At 47.9% G+C, this 18319-nt stretch overlaps 8 non-coding genes and 2 pseudogenes across 8 annotated transcripts; all 10 read left to right on the plus strand.

The window, feature by feature from the left end:
• The first annotated feature begins 1633 nt into the window (after window positions 1-1633).
• Window positions 1634-1822, plus strand: LOC141230318 (U2 spliceosomal RNA). Its single transcript, XR_012296863.1, has one exon. It is a non-coding gene; the product is annotated as a U2 spliceosomal RNA (small nuclear RNA).
• Window positions 1823-2936: 1114 nt separating this feature from the next.
• Window positions 2937-3127, plus strand: LOC141230711 (U2 spliceosomal RNA). Its single transcript, XR_012297163.1, has one exon. It is a non-coding gene; the product is annotated as a U2 spliceosomal RNA (small nuclear RNA).
• A 1115-nt stretch (window positions 3128-4242) lies between these two features.
• Window positions 4243-4433, plus strand: LOC141230712 (U2 spliceosomal RNA). The gene has a single exon (XR_012297164.1). It is a non-coding gene; the product is annotated as a U2 spliceosomal RNA (small nuclear RNA).
• A 1115-nt stretch (window positions 4434-5548) lies between these two features.
• Window positions 5549-5739, plus strand: LOC141230713 (U2 spliceosomal RNA). The gene has a single exon (XR_012297165.1). It is a non-coding gene; the product is annotated as a U2 spliceosomal RNA (small nuclear RNA).
• Window positions 5740-6854: 1115 nt separating this feature from the next.
• Window positions 6855-6970, plus strand: LOC141230456 (U2 spliceosomal RNA; annotated as a pseudogene).
• A 523-nt stretch (window positions 6971-7493) lies between these two features.
• On the plus strand, window positions 7494-7675 carry LOC141230282 (U2 spliceosomal RNA). Its single transcript, XR_012296834.1, has one exon. It is a non-coding gene; the product is annotated as a U2 spliceosomal RNA (small nuclear RNA).
• A 1115-nt stretch (window positions 7676-8790) lies between these two features.
• On the plus strand, window positions 8791-8981 carry LOC141230145 (U2 spliceosomal RNA). Its single transcript, XR_012296701.1, has one exon. It is a non-coding gene; the product is annotated as a U2 spliceosomal RNA (small nuclear RNA).
• A 1115-nt stretch (window positions 8982-10096) lies between these two features.
• LOC141230208 (U2 spliceosomal RNA) lies at window positions 10097-10287 on the plus strand. Its single transcript, XR_012296762.1, has one exon. It is a non-coding gene; the product is annotated as a U2 spliceosomal RNA (small nuclear RNA).
• Window positions 10288-11402: 1115 nt separating this feature from the next.
• On the plus strand, window positions 11403-11593 carry LOC141230886 (U2 spliceosomal RNA). Its single transcript, XR_012297335.1, has one exon. It is a non-coding gene; the product is annotated as a U2 spliceosomal RNA (small nuclear RNA).
• A 1115-nt stretch (window positions 11594-12708) lies between these two features.
• LOC141230404 (U2 spliceosomal RNA) lies at window positions 12709-12798 on the plus strand (annotated as a pseudogene).
• Window positions 12799-18319: the final 5521 nt, after the last annotated feature.

Here is an 18319-nt window from a genome sequence, read left to right on the forward strand (position 1 = left end):
CATTTTACAAGGATTGTACAAGTAAGATTTTAGTGAATGGTTTTAAGACACAAGAGGTATTTTTACGGTCAGGGGTGAAACAGGGATGCCCTCTGTCCCCCCTACTGTTTATCTGTGCACTGGAACCAATGTTATGTGCAATACGCCAAAATAAACAGATATGCGGTGTCCCTCTGCCTGGAAGCGGTGGTTTGGAGGCCAAGGTTGTAGGCTACATGGATGACGTGGCGGTCTTGTGTACAGATGCACCATCACTTACGGCCACTCTCCATCAAGTGCAATCCTTTTGCCTAGCTTCTGGTTTTAAAATCAATTTTAATAAGTGTAACATTTTAAGTGTTGGGGGGATGATTTTACGTGATGTACCAATTAATGTCTCCGAATCCATTTCCATTTTAGGTATATCATTCACTGAAAATAATGATGGTTATAATAGTTGGGAAACAGTTACACAGAAAGTAAATACGAAAATATGTATGTGGAACATGAGGAGACTTACAATAGAGGGTAAAGTATTGGTTTTAAAGATGGTGATTTTACCTCTTTTATTGTATCTTAGCATGGTTTTCCCCCCGCCTGTTAATGTTTTAAAAAAGATAACCAAAACCTGTTTTACCTTCTTTTGGAACTCAAAAATGGAAAAGCTGAAAAGAGAAATCGTGATGAAATCAAAAGTAAAAGGTGGTAAAGATTTTCCAGATTTTAATAGGTTTCTTTTAATCCATCTGTTCGTTTACTGTTTTAATGCCCTTTTTAAGAATCACTATTGGTCCTTTTTTATGCGTTTTAATACAGGATTTTTTATGAGAAAGTTTGGATGGTATGAAGTTAATATATCTGTGCCCCATGCTTTTAATTTGTCGACGCATTATGAGATTTTAAGGAAAATAGTGTCCGATTTTAATTTAGGGACTAAGAAAATAGAGGAATTAAGAAATAGTAAGAAACTAATTAAAGAAATACGTAAAAGTGAGGAAATATGTAATGTTGACAGATATGATGATGACAAATCTATGTCTATCTGGAAAATGATTAACGTTTTTTATCTTTTTAATGAACAGAGAGATCTGGCTTGGAGTTGCATGCACCGCTGTCTTCCTTGCCGGGCATTCCAATACAGAAGAGGATTTGTGAGGTCTGCCATCTGCCCAAGAGCCGGATGCCAAGAAGAGGAAACGGTGGAACATCTATTATGGACATGTAATTTTGCAAAGGATTTCTGGAGAAGACTGCTCCCCCTACTGGAAAGGGTGGCAGACCTCAAGAACTTTACATATAAAACTGTGCTATACGGACTTATGGAATGCCCCACAATGGACCAGTACACAATGGCTTGGAAGACAGTGAACTGCGCCAAGTCATCTCTCTGGAAAGCGCGCAACATTGCTATTTTTAAACAAGATGTTTTATCAGTGAATGATGTTTTAAGTTTATGTTTATGTGAAATGTATACTTATTATTTAATTGACAAAAAGAAGAATGTACATATTTCCAAAAAATGGCTTGTTGACCAATGGAACCTAATTATTTAAAATCTTTGTATTTTTTTGTTTTGTAAATTTCATTTGTCTTTTAACGTTTGGTATTTGTTAAATTATGCTTGTAATTTGTTAAAGTTTTAATAAACGGTTTTATCCCTCTGCAGGGGATAGCCAAATTAAAAAAAAAATCTGTTCTTATCAGTTTAATATCTGATACGTCCCCTATCTGGGGACCATATATTAAATGGATTTTTAGAACAGGGAGATGGAAAAAGAGCTTGCTCTGTCCACTCCACGCATTGACCTGGTATTGCAGTATCTCCAGGACCGGTGCACCCCTTCTTTAATGCAGTTTCTAAAATCAGAAAGAATTGAATTCAATGTTTTTTGTTCATTTTGCTTGTTTGTCGGATTTGGGGATGGACTCTTTGGCTTTGCTTTTCTTCTCCTCATTGGATTTTTCATGTTCAAAGTTGCAGAAGCCAGATTACAAGCTCATTTTGGTTCAACTTCAGCAACTGTGCATTGCATTGCCATGTAATGTGATGCAATGCTATCTTTCTAGCTCTCCTTTTTACTTCCTTTTGGATAAACAGACATATTAGGCAAGCATTTTGGAGCTTTCACCTAAATAACTACAGGTGGTGAGATAAGCTGCACAATATAATTGACCTTTCAGTATATTGTTGCACACACACCATCTATTTAGCAAATGCCCTTGTTATCAACAGCAGCCTTTTAAACTCACCTGAGCTAACAGGTATGTGCGCTGGTTACTCTGCTGCGCTTAAAATTTCTTTTTTGGTTTGCTACAATGCCTTTTCTGAAACGTTGTCTCCTTCTGCTGGAACACTGACTTCTTTCATTTAATGCCTGCAGACTATAAAAGAGAACCCAACCCAAAAAGTTTGGTTGATTAGTCTGTGGCATTCTGTTAAACTGTTGCTTATGGCGGTCTCTGTGAGCTTCTCAGCGACATTCAGCCAGCCAAGTATCCTGCCTGCAGTAGATGGAATGTGGCAATGGAACGCTGGCTGCGCGTGTCATAATAGGCTCTGAGCCTTTATATACCTGTGCACAGCAGCAGCCACCTTCAGTCTGCTGCTGGACAGCCAGCAGCAGCAGCAGCAGGAGAGGTATGTAATCAGGAGCCCTCCTGCTAAGGGTAGACAGCTGATCGTTCCACCCCACCCCCCGCCTTAATTGGTTCTCCTCCCTTCCAACGGTGTTGAGGCGGGTGGGAACAGCAGGGGGTGAAGGTGCTGTGTTTAAAGAGGTGGAGTTATGCAGATCTAAAACGGGTGGATTGCAGCAGCAGCAAGCCGAAAAGTGCAGGCATGTAAGGGATCTAGAGGTTGACAACATGTCTTCTTAACGGGAGTCCAGGAGCTCATCTCCACAAATGGACTTTTCAGGATCCTTGGGTGGCTCCGTAGTTTGAAACCAATTCTGGTTATCGCTTCTCGGCCTTTTGGCTAAGATCAAGTGTAGTATCTGTTCTTATCAGTTTAATATCTGATACGTCCCCTATCTGGGGACCATATATTAAATGGATTTTTAGAACAGGGAGATGGAAAAAGAGCTTGCTCTGTCCACTCCACGCATTGACCTGGTATTGCAGTATCTCCAGGACCGGTGCACCCCTTCTTTAATGCAGTTTCTAAAATCAGAAAGAATTGAATTCAATGTTTTTTGTTCATTTTGCTTGTTTGTCGGATTTGGGGATGGACTCTTTGGCTTTGCTTTTCTTCTCCTCATTGGATTTTTCATGTTCAAAGTTGCAGAAGCCAGATTACAAGCTCATTTTGGTTCAACTTCAGCAACTGTGCATTGCATTGCCATGTAATGTGATGCAATGCTATCTTTCTAGCTCTCCCTTTTTACTTCCTTTTGGATAAACAGACATATTAGGCAAGCATTTTGGAGCTTTCACCTAAATAACTACAGGTGGTGAGATAAGCTGCACAATATAATTGACCTTTCAGTATATTGTTGCACACACACCATCTATTTAGCAAATGCCCTTGTTATCAACAGCAGCCTTTTAAACTCACCTGAGCTAACAGGTATGTGCGCTGGTTACTCTGCTGCGCTTAAAATTTCTTTTTTGGTTTGCTACAATGCCTTTTCTGAAACGTTGTCTCCTTCTGCTGGAACACTGACTTCTTTCATTTAATGCCTGCAGACTATAAAAGAGAACCCAACCCAAAAAGTTTGGTTGATTAGTCTGTGGCATTCTGTTAAACTGTTGCTTATGGCGGTCTCTGTGAGCTTCTCAGCGACATTCAGCCAGCCAGGTATCCTGCCTGCAGTAGATGGAATGTGGCAATGGAACGCTGGCTGCGCGTGTCATAATAGGCTCTGAGCCTTTATATACCTGTGCACAGCAGCAGCCACCTTCAGTCTGCTGCTGGACAGCCAGCAGCAGCAGCAGCAGGAGAGGTATGTAATCAGGAGCCCTCCTGCTAAGGGTAGACAGCTGCTCGTTCCACCCCACCCCCCGCCTTAATTGGTTCTCCTCCCTTCCAACGGTGTTGAGGCGGGTGGGAACAGCAGGGGGTGAAGGTGCTGTGTTTAAAGAGGTGGAGTTATGCAGATCTAAAACGGGTGGATTGCAGCAGCAGCAAGCCGAAAAGTGCAGGCATGTAAGGGATCTAGAGGTTGACAACATGTCTTCTTAACGGGAGTCCAGGAGCTCATCTCCACAAATGGACTTTTCAGGATCCTTGGGTGGCTCCGTAGTTTGAAACCAATTCTGGTTATCGCTTCTCGGCCTTTTGGCTAAGATCAAGTGTAGTATCTGTTCTTATCAGTTTAATATCTGATACGTCCCCTATCTGGGGACCATATATTAAATGGATTTTTAGAACAGGGAGATGGAAAAAGAGCTTGCTCTGTCCACTCCACGCATTGACCTGGTATTGCAGTATCTCCAGGACCGGTGCACCCCTTCTTTAATGCAGTTTCTAAAATCAGAAAGAATTGAATTCAATGTTTTTTGTTCATTTTGCTTGTTTGTCGGATTTGGGGATGGACTCTTTGGCTTTGCTTTTCTTCTCCTCATTGGATTTTTCATGTTCAAAGTTGCAGAAGCCAGATTACAAGCTCATTTTGGTTCAACTTCAGCAACTGTGCATTGCATTGCCATGTAATGTGATGCAATGCTATCTTTCTAGCTCTCCCTTTTTACTTCCTTTTGGATAAACAGACATATTAGGCAAGCATTTTGGAGCTTTCACCTAAATAACTACAGGTGGTGAGATAAGCTGCACAATATAATTGACCTTTCAGTATATTGTTGCACACACACCATCTATTTAGCAAATGCCCTTGTTATCAACAGCAGCCTTTTAAACTCACCTGAGCTAACAGGTATGTGCGCTGGTTACTCTGCTGCGCTTAAAATTTCTTTTTTGGTTTGCTACAATGCCTTTTCTGAAACGTTGTCTCCTTCTGCTGGAACACTGACTTCTTTCATTTAATGCCTGCAGACTATAAAAGAGAACCCAACCCAAAAAGTTTGGTTGATTAGTCTGTGGCATTCTGTTAAACTGTTGCTTATGGCGGTCTCTGTGAGCTTCTCAGCGACATTCAGCCAGCCAGGTATCCTGCCTGCAGTAGATGGAATGTGGCAATGGAACGCTGGCTGCGCGTGTCATAATAGGCTCTGAGCCTTTATATACCTGTGCACAGCAGCAGCCACCTTCAGTCTGCTGCTGGACAGCCAGCAGCAGCAGCAGCAGGAGAGGTATGTAATCAGGAGCCCTCCTGCTAAGGGTAGACAGCTGCTCGTTCCACCCCACCCCCCGCCTTAATTGGTTCTCCTCCCTTCCAACGGTGTTGAGGCGGGTGGGAACAGCAGGGGGTGAAGGTGCTGTGTTTAAAGAGGTGGAGTTATGCAGATCTAAAACGCGTGGATTGCAGCAGCAGCAAGCCGAAAAGTGCAGGCATGTAAGGGATCTAGAGGTTGACAACATGTCTTCTTAACGGGAGTCCAGGAGCTCATCTCCACAAATGGACTTTTCAGGATCCTTGGGTGGCTCCGTAGTTTGAAACCAATTCTGGTTATCGCTTCTCGGCCTTTTGGCTAAGATCAAGTGTAGTATCTGTTCTTATCAGTTTAATATCTGATACGTCCCCTATCTGGGGACCATATATTAAATGGATTTTTAGAACAGGGAGATGGAAAAAGAGCTTGCTCTGTCCACTCCACGCATTGACCTGGTATTGCAGTATCTCCAGGACCGGTGCACCCCTTCTTTAATGCAGTTTCTAAAATCAGAAAGAATTGAATTCAATGTTTTTTGTTCATTTTGCTTGTTTGTCGGATTTGGGGATGGACTCTTTGGCTTTGCTTTTCTTCTCCTCATTGGATTTTTCATGTTCAAAGTTGCAGAAGCCAGATTACAAGCTCATTTTGGTTCAACTTCAGCAACTGTGCATTGCATTGCCATGTAATGTGATGCAATGCTATCTTTCTAGCTCTCCCTTTTTACTTCCTTTTGGATAAACAGACATATTAGGCAAGCATTTTGGAGCTTTCACCTAAATAACTACAGGTGGTGAGATAAGCTGCACAATATAATTGACCTTTCAGTATATTGTTGCACACACACCATCTATTTAGCAAATGCCCTTGTTATCAACAGCAGCCTTTTAAACTCACCTGAGCTAACAGGTATGTGCGCTGGTTACTCTGCTGCGCTTAAAATTTCTTTTTTGGTTTGCTACAATGCCTTTTCTGAAACGTTGTCTCCTTCTGCTGGAACACTGACTTCTTTCATTTAATGCCTGCAGACTATAAAAGAGAACCCAACCCAAAAAGTTTGGTTGATTAGTCTGTGGCATTCTGTTAAACTGTTGCTTATGGCGGTCTCTGTGAGCTTCTCAGCGACATTCAGCCAGCCAGGTATCCTGCCTGCAGTAGATGGAATGTGGCAATGGAACGCTGGCTGCGCGTGTCATAATAGGCTCTGAGCCTTTATATACCTGTGCACAGCAGCAGCCACCTTCAGTCTGCTGCTGGACAGCCAGCAGCAGCAGCAGCAGGAGAGGTATGTAATCAGGAGCCCTCCTGCTAAGGGTAGACAGCTGCTCGTTCCACCCCACCCCCCGCCTTAATTGGTTCTCCTCCCTTCCAACGGTGTTGAGGCGGGTGGGAACAGCAGGGGGTGAAGGTGCTGTGTTTAAAGAGGTGGAGTTATGCAGATCTAAAACGCGTGGATTGCAGCAGCAGCAAGCCGAAAAGTGCAGGCATGTAAGGGATCTAGAGGTTGACAACATGTCTTCTTAACGGAAGTCCAGGAGCTCATCTCCACAAATGGACTTTTCAGGATCCTTGGGTGGCTCCGTAGTTTGAAACCAATTCTGGTTATCGCTTCTCGGCCTTTTGGCTAAGATCAAGTGTAATATCATTTGAAAAGACAGTTTTGTCCTTGGGCTGCCCTAGTAAATTGATGCATATTACACACTGGTTTGGTGCACTTGTTAGTACGCCAGGTGGCTCATAGAGTTATCTGATGGAAAACATGGTCCTCCAGGATCGAAGTCACTAGTCTGGGTAAGTGTGAGGGCTTTGGAGCAATGTGCCCCAGGAGTAGGCTCCCTGGTGGGAGTCCAAGCTTACTGGGACTGGGAACCCCAGAAAGACTTGGCTTCGTAGCACGCCGCACCTTTGCCAATCATACTTTCTGAGCAACCCCCCCTATTCATGACCTCCGGGCTAGGAAGGGGAATTTTTATAAACCCGGTCGGAGGTCCGGTCAGCTTTGGGCTGAGAAACCAACACAGGCTCCAGCTCCACTAGGGTGGCAGCCTAGATGGAAGCTGGGAGCACGAAAACGGCTCTTCTCCGGCTTCGGCTAGGGAGAGCATCGGAGATCCCTGACCCTCGCTGTGGCCTTCTGGCTCGGAGGAATGGGGATGGTTTATTGGGGACCCTCTCCTCCGGGAAGGGTCCACATGAATCCTCGCCTCGTGCGCTGTTTGGTGTGACTTCGGTCACATTTTTCAGTGCCTTGGATGCAGCTTCAATCAAAAAATCTGTTCTTATCAGTTTAATATCTGATACGTCCCCTATCTGGGGACCATATATTAAATGGATTTTTAGAACAGGGAGATGGAAAAAGAGCTTGCTCTGTCCACTCCACGCATTGACCTGGTATTGCAGTATCTCCAGGACCGGTGCACCCCTTCTTTAATGCAGTTTCTAAAATCAGAAAGAATTGAATTCAATGTTTTTTGTTCATTTTGCTTGTTTGTCGGATTTGGGGATGGACTCTTTGGCTTTGCTTTTCTTCTCCTCATTGGATTTTTCATGTTCAAAGTTGCAGAAGCCAGATTACAAGCTCATTTTGGTTCAACTTCAGCAACTGTGCATTGCATTGCCATGTAATGTGATGCAATGCTATCTTTCTAGCTCTCCCTTTTTACTTCCTTTTGGATAAACAGACATATTAGGCAAGCATTTTGGAGCTTTCACCTAAATAACTACAGGTGGTGAGATAAGCTGCACAATATAATTGACCTTTCAGTATATTGTTGCACACACACCATCTATTTAGCAAATGCCCTTGTTATCAACAGCAGCCTTTTAAACTCACCTGAGCTAACAGGTATGTGCGCTGGTTACTCTGCTGCGCTTAAAATTTCTTTTTTGGTTTGCTACAATGCCTTTTCTGAAACGTTGTCTCCTTCTGCTGGAACACTGACTTCTTTCATTTAATGCCTGCAGACTATAAAAGAGAACCCAACCCAAAAAGTTTGGTTGATTAGTCTGTGGCATTCTGTTAAACTGTTTCTTATGGCGGTCTCTGTGAGCTTCTCAGCGACATTCAGCCAGCCAGGTATCCTGCCTGCAGTAGATGGAATGTGGCAATGGAACGCTGGCTGCGCGTGTCATAATAGGCTCTGAGCCTTTATATACCTGTGCACAGCAGCAGCCACCTTCAGTCTGCTGCTGGACAGCCAGCAGCAGCAGCAGCAGGAGAGGTATGTAATCAGGAGCCCTCCTGCTAAGGGTAGACAGCTGCTCGTTCCACCCCACCCCCCGCCTTAATTGGTTCTCCTCCCTTCCAACGGTGTTGAGGCGGGTGGGAACAGCAGGGGGTGAAGGTGCTGTGTTTAAAGAGGTGCAGTTATGCAGATCTAAAACGCGTGGATTGCAGCAGCAGCAAGCCGAAAAGTGCAGGCATGTAAGGGATCTAGAGGTTGACAACATGTCTTCTTAACGGGAGTCCAGGAGCTCATCTCCACAAATGGACTTTTCAGGATCCTTGGGTGGCTCCGTAGTTTGAAACCAATTCTGGTTATCGCTTCTCGGCCTTTTGGCTAAGATCAAGTGTAGTATCTGTTCTTATCAGTTTAATATCTGATACGTCCCCTATCTGGGGACCATATATTAAATGGATTTTTACAACAGGGAGATGGAAAAAGAGCTTGCTCTGTCCACTCCACGCATTGACCTGGTATTGCAGTATCTCCAGGACCGGTGCACCCCTTCTTTAATGCAGTTTCTAAAATCAGAAAGAATTGAATTCAATGTTTTTTGTTCATTTTGCTTGTTTGTCGGATTTGGGGATGGACTCTTTGGCTTTGCTTTTCTTCTCCTCATTGGATTTTTCATGTTCAAAGTTGCAGAAGCCAGATTACAAGCTCATTTTGGTTCAACTTCAGCAACTGTGCATTGCATTGCCATGTAATGTGATGCAATGCTATCTTTCTAGCTCTCCCTTTTTACTTCCTTTTGGATAAACAGACATATTAGGCAAGCATTTTGGAGCTTTCACCTAAATAACTACAGGTGGTGAGATAAGCTGCACAATATAATTGACCTTTCAGTATATTGTTGCACACACACCATCTATTTAGCAAATGCCCTTGTTATCAACAGCAGCCTTTTAAACTCACCTGAGCTAACAGGTATGTGCGCTGGTTACTCTGCTGCGCTTAAAATTTCTTTTTTGGTTTGCTACAATGCCTTTTCTGAAACGTTGTCTCCTTCTGCTGGAACACTGACTTCTTTCATTTAATGCCTGCAGACTATAAAAGAGAACCCAACCCAAAAAGTTTGGTTGATTAGTCTGTGGCATTCTGTTAAACTGTTGCTTATGGCGGTCTCTGTGAGCTTCTCAGCGACATTCAGCCAGCCAGGTATCCTGCCTGCAGTAGATGGAATGTGGCAATGGAACGCTGGCTGCGCGTGTCATAATAAGCTCTGAGCCTTTATATACCTGTGCACAGCAGCAGCCACCTTCAGTCTGCTGCTGGACAGCCAGCAGCAGCAGCAGCAGGAGAGGTATGTAATCAGGAGCCCTCCTGCTAAGGGTAGACAGCTGCTCGTTCCACCCCACCCCCCGCCTTAATTGGTTCTCCTCCCTTCCAACGGTGTTGAGGCGGGTGGGAACAGCAGGGGGTGAAGGTGCTGTGTTTAAAGAGGTGGAGTTATGCAGATCTAAAACGCGTGGATTGCAGCAGCAGCAAGCCGAAAAGTGCAGGCATGTAAGGGATCTAGAGGTTGACAACATGTCTTCTTAACGGGAGTCCAGGAGCTCATCTCCACAAATGGACTTTTCAGGATCCTTGGGTGGCTCCGTAGTTTGAAACCAATTCTGGTTATCGCTTCTCGGCCTTTTGGCTAAGATCAAGTGTACTATCTGTTCTTATCAGTTTAATATCTGATACGTCCCCTATCTGGGGACCATATATTAAATGGATTTTTAGAACAGGGAGATGGAAAAAGAGCTTGCTCTGTCCACTCCACGCATTGACCTGGTATTGCAGTATCTCCAGGACCGGTGCACCCCTTCTTTAATGCAGTTTCTAAAATCAGAAAGAATTGAATTCAATGTTTTTTGTTCATTTTGCTTGTTTGTCGGATTTGGGGATGGACTCTTTGGCTTTGCTTTTCTTCTCCTCATTGGATTTTTCATGTTCAAAGTTGTAGAAGCCAGATTACAAGCTCATTTTGGTTCAACTTCAGCAACTGTGCATTGCATTGCCATGTAATGTGATGCAATGCTATCTTTCTAGCTCTCCCTTTTTACTTCCTTTTGGATAAACAGACATATTAGGCAAGCATTTTGGAGCTTTCACCTAAATAACTACAGGTGGTGAGATAAGCTGCACAATATAATTGACCTTTCAGTATATTGTTGCACACACACCATCTATTTAGCAAATGCCCTTGTTATCAACAGCAGCCTTTTAAACTCACCTGAGCTAACAGGTATGTGCGCTGGTTACTCTGCTGCGCTTAAAATTTCTTTTTTGGTTTGCTACAATGCCTTTTCTGAAACGTTGTCTCCTTCTGCTGGAACACTGACTTCTTTCATTTAATGCCTGCAGACTATAAAAGAGAACCCAACCCAAAAAGTTTGGTTGATTAGTCTGTGGCATTCTGTTAAACTGTTGCTTATGGCGGTCTCTGTGAGCTTCTCAGCGACATTCAGCCAGCCAGGTATCCTGCCTGCAGTAGATGGAATGTGGCAATGGAACGCTGGCTGCGCGTGTCATAATAGGCTCTGAGCCTTTATATACCTGTGCACAGCAGCAGCCACCTTCAGTCTGCTGCTGGACAGCCAGCAGCAGCAGCAGCAGGAGAGGTATGTAATCAGGAGCCCTCCTGCTAAGGGTAGACAGCTGCTCGTTCCACCCCACCCCCTGCCTTAATTGGTTCTCCTCCCTTCCAACGGTGTTGAGGCGGGTGGGAACAGCAGGGGGTTAAGGTGCTGTGTTTAAAGAGGTGGAGTTATGCAGATCTAAAACGCGTGGATTGCAGCAGCAGCAAGCCGAAAAGTGCAGGCATGTAAGGGATCTAGAGGTTGACAACATGTCTTCTTAACGGGAGTCCAGGAGCTCATCTCCACAAATGGACTTTTCAGGATCCTTGGGTGGCTCCGTAGTTTGAAACCAATTCTGGTTATCGCTTCTCGGCCTTTTGGCTAAGATCAAGTGTAGTATCTGTTCTTATCAGTTTAATATCTGATACGTCCCCTATCTGGGGACCATATATTAAATGGATTTTTAGAACAGGGAGATGGAAAAAGAGCTTGCTCTGCCCACTCCACGCATTGACCTGGTATTGCAGTATCTCCAGGACCGGTGCACCCCTTCTTTAATGCAGTTTCTAAAATCAGAAAGAATTGAATTCAATGTTTTTTGTTCATTTTGCTTGTTTGTCGGATTTGGGGATGGACTCTTTGGCTTTGCTTTTCTTCTCCTCATTGGATTTTTCATGTTCAAAGTTGCAGAAGCCAGATTACAAGCTCATTTTGGTTCAACTTCAGCAACTGTGCATTGCATTGCCATGTAATGTGATGCAATGCTATCTTTCTAGCTCTCCCTTTTTACTTCCTTTTGGATAAACAGACATATTAGGCAAGCATTTTGGAGCTTTCACCTAAATAACTACAGGTGGTGAGATAAGCTGCACAATATAATTGACCTTTCAGTATATTGTTGCACACACACCATCTATTTAGCAAATGCCCTTGTTATCAACAGCAGCCTTTTAAACTCACCTGAGCTAACAGGTATGTGCGCTGGTTACTCTGCTGCGCTTAAAATTTCTTTTTTGGTTTGCTACAATGCCTTTTCTGAAACGTTGTCTCCTTCTGCTGGAACACTGACTTCTTTCATTTAATGCCTGCAGACTATAAAAGAGAACCCAACCCAAAAAGTTTGGTTGATTAGTCTGTGGCATTCTGTTAAACTGTTGCTTATGGCGGTCTCTGTGAGCTTCTCAGCAACATTCAGCCAGCCAGGTATCCTGCCTGCAGTAGATGGAATGTGGCAATGGAACGCTGGCTGCGCGTGTCATAATAGGCTCTGAGCCTTTATATACCTGTGCACAGCAGCAGCCACCTTCAGTCTGCTGCTGGACAGCCAGCAGCAGCAGCAGCAGGAGAGGTATGTAATCAGGAGCCCTCCTGCTAAGGGTAGACAGCTGCTCGTTCCACCCCACCCCCCGCCTTAATTGGTTCTCCTCCCTTCCAACGGTGTTGAGGCGGGTGGGAACAGCAGGGGGTGAAGGTGCTGTGTTTAAAGAGGTGGAGTTATGCAGATCTAAAACGCGTGGATTGCAGCAGCAGCAAGCCGAAAAGTGCAGGCATGTAAGGGATCTAGAGGTTGACAACATGTCTTCTTAACGGGAGTCCAGGAGCTCATCTCCACAAATGGACTTTTCAGGATCCTTGGGTGGCTCCGTAGTTTGAAACCAATTCTGGTTATCGCTTCTCGGCCTTTTGGCTAAGATCAAGTGTAGTATCTGTTCTTTTAAGAACACAAGAGCTACGATTTACACTTGACGAGAGCGATCGAACTCGGAAGGAGAAGAGCTTCGGAGCCCAGCTGACATCGGAGAACGAAGGCGGATATCGGTGGGAGGAAGAAGCTCTAAAGAATCCAGAAGAAGACGAAGACTCGGAGAAGAATCGGGCTGTCCTGTGGAATCTTCGAGGAAGAAAATCATCGAGACAAAGACCTTTCAGGGAATTTGTCCAGAACACGACGGGAGAAGAATCTGCATAGCTCCACCCATTCCGGGAAGAGTTCCAGATCCAGCTCCAAGAAGTAACTGCAGGAGGAAAGCCATGGCAAGCGCTGCGAGGAAGGCCGAAAAGAAGAGCCTGGAGCTGGGGACAGCCAGGAGGGCCCAGCCAGGAGCCGATTCTGACCCCAAGGACTCTGCCTCCACGACTGGCCAGCAGAAGGGACCCCAGAAGCCCCGCCACGAAGCTCCAGCCCTGGAGCCATGGATGCGGCAGACGGTGGCCCTGAAGCTGAAGGAAGTGGATGGGAGGGTGCCGGACATGTCCTCGGACGTGTTCTGCCAGAAGATGCTGCTGGATCGAGGCTTCTCCAGGTCGGACACCCTCAGCATCCAGACCTTCTTGACGGGGATCTTCTTCGTCACCTTCGCCACTGTGAACACCTGCAGGAGGTTCTGGGAAATGGTAAGCGCAAGAGGACCGGATAATTCTTTCTCTGCCTTTACAGGTAGCTGCCCTATCCAGAGGGATGAAAGGAGGATCACGGTCTCCATGCGCAACCCGCACACCCCAGGCCAAGACATCTGTACCTTCCTGAGACGCTTCTGTTTGGTTGTGAAGGAACCCTCTCACATCCTGAATGGACTCGGCTTCTGGACAGGTAAGTGGGCGGTGACCGTTAGACTTCACAGGGACCTGGCGTACTCAGACGGACTTCGGCACCTGCCCCCGACATTCTCCCTGGGCAACTCCTACGGCCTCATCTATTACCCGGACATGCCGCGGAACTGCAGGAGATGCGGCAAGAATGGCCACGAGATGAAGGACTGCAAGGAGGATGCCTGCAGGATTTGTCGAGTGACGGGACACAGCTCGAAGGACTGCCCGAAGAAGACGTCCTGCAACCTGTGTGGGCTGGCGGCTCATCTGTACAAGGATTGCCCCAGGCGTGAGAGATCCTGGGCATCGGTGGTTGCGACGACCCCAGCTACGGAGGACAAGGCCCCGACGACCAGGCCTGTGAAGGTCAAGGACGCGACGACCAAGGCCCCAGCGGCCAAGGCCGAGACGACCAAGGCCAAAGCGGTCAAGGAGTCGGTGGCCAAAGCCCCAGCGACGGTCCCAGCAGCTCCGAAGCAGAAGAAAAAGTCAAAGGAGGGTAAGAGTTCTGTCACCCCTCTCTCGATCCCTCCCCCTGCCACCCCCGTCCAATCCCCCCCCACCCCGGCCACCCCTGCTGAGGATTCCACTTCCTCTTCCTCCTTCCCCTACTCCTCAGCAGGTGTCCTTTCCCCTGCCCCGGCAGCCACTCTCCCTCCCCAGACCATGGTAGCGGTGGAATTAACCTTTCCTCCACCCGCCGCTATCTATTCCGAGGAGGATTTTCCCCTTCTTGTCTCCCCAGTTCCAACCCGGGGAAAGAGGAAGGTGGAGGACAGCCCTGCTACTGAATCCTCCAAAAAGAAGATTCTGGATTTCGTAGGCGAAAAGGAGGATACCCTCCCTGAGCCAGAAGAGATGGAGCACATGGTTGAGACCCTGGTGGCCGAGCCAGAAGAGGAGGAACTGGTGGTCGCCGAGATCGAGGCCGCGCTGCTTGACCAGATGGAGGAAGAGGGCCTGCTGGTGATCCCGTCACCAGCAGTCAACACCGACGAGGGACCACCCGACCGGAGTGGTAACTAAGGTGTATTGCCTGCGCTAACTTTTTCTTTTTTCCCTACATGATGGCTAATATTAACTTATTTTCCATTAATGTCAGGAGCATCAAGGACAAGTTCAGACGTCAGACTATTTATGCCTTCCTTACTTCCCAGTTGTGTGATGTTTATATGTTGCAGGAATGTTCCCTTCCCTCCTCTAGGTCCTTCAAACATCTGGCCAGGGAGTGGTCCCACGGTCCATCCTACTGGTCCGGTGGGGGTGACTGCAAGTCTGCGGGGGTCGCAATTCTGATCAGGGGGGGCGCATTCACGCTTGAGTCCGTCCAGGAGCTCATCTGCGGCAGGGCTCTTGTTGTAGATGGCAACTGGGCGGGAGAACCTGTCAGGTTCATCAACGTGTATGCGTCCCCACTGAAGAATGAGCGTTTGGAGCTTTTCCAGACCCTGCGGCTTCAGCTTGCCACCACCAGGACCTTAGTGATGGCCGGGGATTTCAACTGCCCCATCGAGGAGGACGGTCGTAGTTCTGGCACATCTGCCAAGTTGGACATCACGTCCAAGCTGCTCATCGAGATGGTAACCGAGGCCTCTCTTCAGGACGTGGTGGGCTCCATGGGGAGAGGCTCCACGAACTATTCGTGGAGCCGACCCGATGGCTCACTCCGCTCCAGGATTGACTTTGTGTTCACCTCTCGGGCAGTCAGGCAGAGTAGGCACTCGATGGTCTCCTGCTTCTTCTCCGACCACAGAGCCATTCACTTACAAGGTGTCCTCGGCGACGGTTTTCCGTCCGGCCCCGGCTCCTGGAAGCTGAATTGTGCTCTGCTGGCTCAGGATGAAGTCGTGGAGGAGCTGAGAGCAGCCTACGCAATGTGGCAGTCCTACAAGGGTAGCTTCCAAACAGTCTCTGATTGGTGGGAATATGTTAAACTTGAGTTTCGCTGTTTCTTTCAGGCCAAGGGTCGACAACAGGCGTGTGAGAAGAGGAGGGACTTCAGAGGGCTGCAGCGCGAGCTGCGGTCGCTGCAGGACCTTCTTCACTGCGGCTGGGACGTGAGGGAGGAGCTGGAGGAGACCAAGAAGAGCCTGAAAAGGCACTTTGAGGAGGAGTCCAAGCGAATCATCTTCCGTTCCAAAGTGGAGAATCTGGAGAAGGGTGAGAAATGTAACTCATTCTTTTTCAGGAAACTTCATGCCGGTCACACGCCCCTGAACGAGCTGCGAGACGAGAGCGGAAACATGCGACGTGGGAAGGAGGACGTGATGAGGGTCGTCAGCGACTTCTACAGCGAACTCTACTCCCACAAGACTACCGACCCCGACGCTGCTGATAAGTTCCTGTCAGGTATCACTAACCATCTTGATCCTGCAGGCACGGCAGCCTTGGACAAACCTCTGATGGTGGGCGAATTGCTCTCTGCCGCTAAATCCTTTAGGACCGGCAGGACCCCGGGCAGTGATGGTCTTCCAGCGGAGCTCTATGTAGCGCTGGGAGACCTCATCTGTCCGGACCTGTTGGACCTGTACGAGGAGATGGTGGTGGAGGGTAGAATGCCTCCATCTTTGAGGGAAGGAATGGTCACGATCCTGTACAAGCGGAAGGGAGAGAGGTGCGACCTGAGGAATTGGCGTCCCATCACTCTGCTCAACGTGGACTACAAGATCCTGGCCAAGACGATGGCGACACGACTTAAGACGGTCATCGGACGGATCATCCACCCGGACCAGACCTGCGGCATCCCTGGACGTCGCATCGCAGACAGCCTCGCTCTCGTGCGGGACACGGTCGAGTACATCAAGGTCCGCCGCGCACACGCGGCCCTGGTCTCCTTGGATCAGGAGAAGGCCTTCGACCGGGTTTCCCACGAGTTCATGGGCCGAGCTCTGCACCGGTTAGGTTTGGGTAACATGTTTTGTTCGTATGTCCGTCTGATGTATTTTGATATCCACAGCTCGGTGTTGGTGAACGGCTGGAAGACTGACCCCTTCCCTGTCCTCTCTGGGGTCAGACAAGGCTGCCCTCTATCACCTCTTCTTTTTGTTTGTGTTATAGAACTCTTCGCAGAGGCTATCCGGCAGAATGGAGAGATCAGAGGGATCACCGCACCGGGTCCGGGACGACACGAGGTCAAGTGCTCGCTCTACATGGACGACGTCACCGTCTTCTGCGCTGATCGTGGTTCAGTCGACGCCCTCGTCCAGACGTGTGAGAGGTTCGGCCGGGCTTCAGGGGCCAAAGTCAACTGCAGGAAGTCGGAAGCCATGCTCTTTGGGGATTGGCAGCCGGCCTCCTCCGCCCCCTTCCCCTTCAACATTCAACCGGATTTCCTCAAGGTGCTGGGAGTCTGGTTCGGGAAGGAAGGAGCGGCCCTCAAGTCCTGGCAAGAACGCTTGGCCAAGGTGAAGCAACGGATCGGACTCTGGAGCCTCAGACACCTCACTTGTGAGGGTAAGGCACTCGTCCTGCGTAATGAGGTCCTGCCCGTCTTGCAGTACACGGCGCAGGCCTGGCCCCCACACGTCACTGTGTGCAGGGCCATTACCAGGACAGTGTTTCACTTTGTCTGGGGATCCAAGATGGACAGAGTCAGGCGGGCCGTCATGTACATGGAGCCTCGCAAGGGTGGGAAGGGCGTTCCAGATATCCCCACCCTCCTGCGATCCTCTTTTGTGTGTGATTGTGTCCGCCGGACTTTGCAAGTCAAGAATGGCTCCGCGGGCAGGTCCATGTCTCGCTTCTTCCTGCTTTCTCTTTGGAGGCGACTCGGCTTTGACAAGTGGGACAGCTCCTTCCCCTACAACTGGACGACGCCATGGTTCTACGGAGACGTCGTTCGATTTGTGGGGGAGCATCAACTGGAGGGACTCAAGCCCGACTTGTGGAAGCCCAAAACTATCCACAAGATAATCAGAGCCAAGGATGACGTGGAGAACATCACAGGACTTCACCAGGACACGCTGGAGACTGTGTGGACAAATGTGTCGTCTGACAGGCTGACCAACGGGCACAAGGACTTGTCGTGGATGGCGATTCAGGGCGGACTGCCCGTCCGGTCATTCATGCATGCCCGGAACCTGTGCAAGACCCGGTACTGCCCAAGGTGCCCCTTCGTGGAGGAAACATCTTTGCACACTTTTTGGGACTGCGGATTTGCACAGCGCCTATTGACTGCACTTGAGGACGACCTGAGGAACTCTGTCCCCAGGGCGAGCCTATCGCACCATTCTGTGCTTTACGGACTCTTCCCTGGGGTTCATACCGTCGGAGCCATCCAGGAGGCTTGGCGCCTTATGAACTGCTTCAAGGATGCCGTTTGGGTCGCCAGGAACCGGCTCATCTTGAGGAGGGAGAGGATGTCCATCCAGGACTGCCGCAGGCTGATCCACAGCCTGCTCAGAGACTATTCCATCATGGACGGTCCGGAGGACGAGGACGAGGACTAAACCCCTCCTCCCCCTCTCCCCTTATGTGTCTTGTCTTTCAATAAAGCTTCGGGCCTGTGATTTTCCCCTCCCCATCCCCTTTTTCCCAATCCCCATCCCTTATCACGGTTCGTCGTACTGTATTGATTGACATGCTTTTTCTTTCAGATTGAGTGTTTTGTGTAGCATAGGGGTGTGATGTGTCTAGTTAGTGCGTCGTATCCTCATGCTATGTAAATATGATGTAGAATTCTGTGTGTAC

Source organism: Phyllobates terribilis, unplaced genomic scaffold (genome assembly GCF_046119375.1).
Source record: "Phyllobates terribilis strain yellow unplaced genomic scaffold, ASM4611937v1 Scaffold_499__1_contigs__length_1316695, whole genome shotgun sequence".
NCBI lineage: Eukaryota > Metazoa > Chordata > Amphibia > Anura > Dendrobatidae > Phyllobates > Phyllobates terribilis.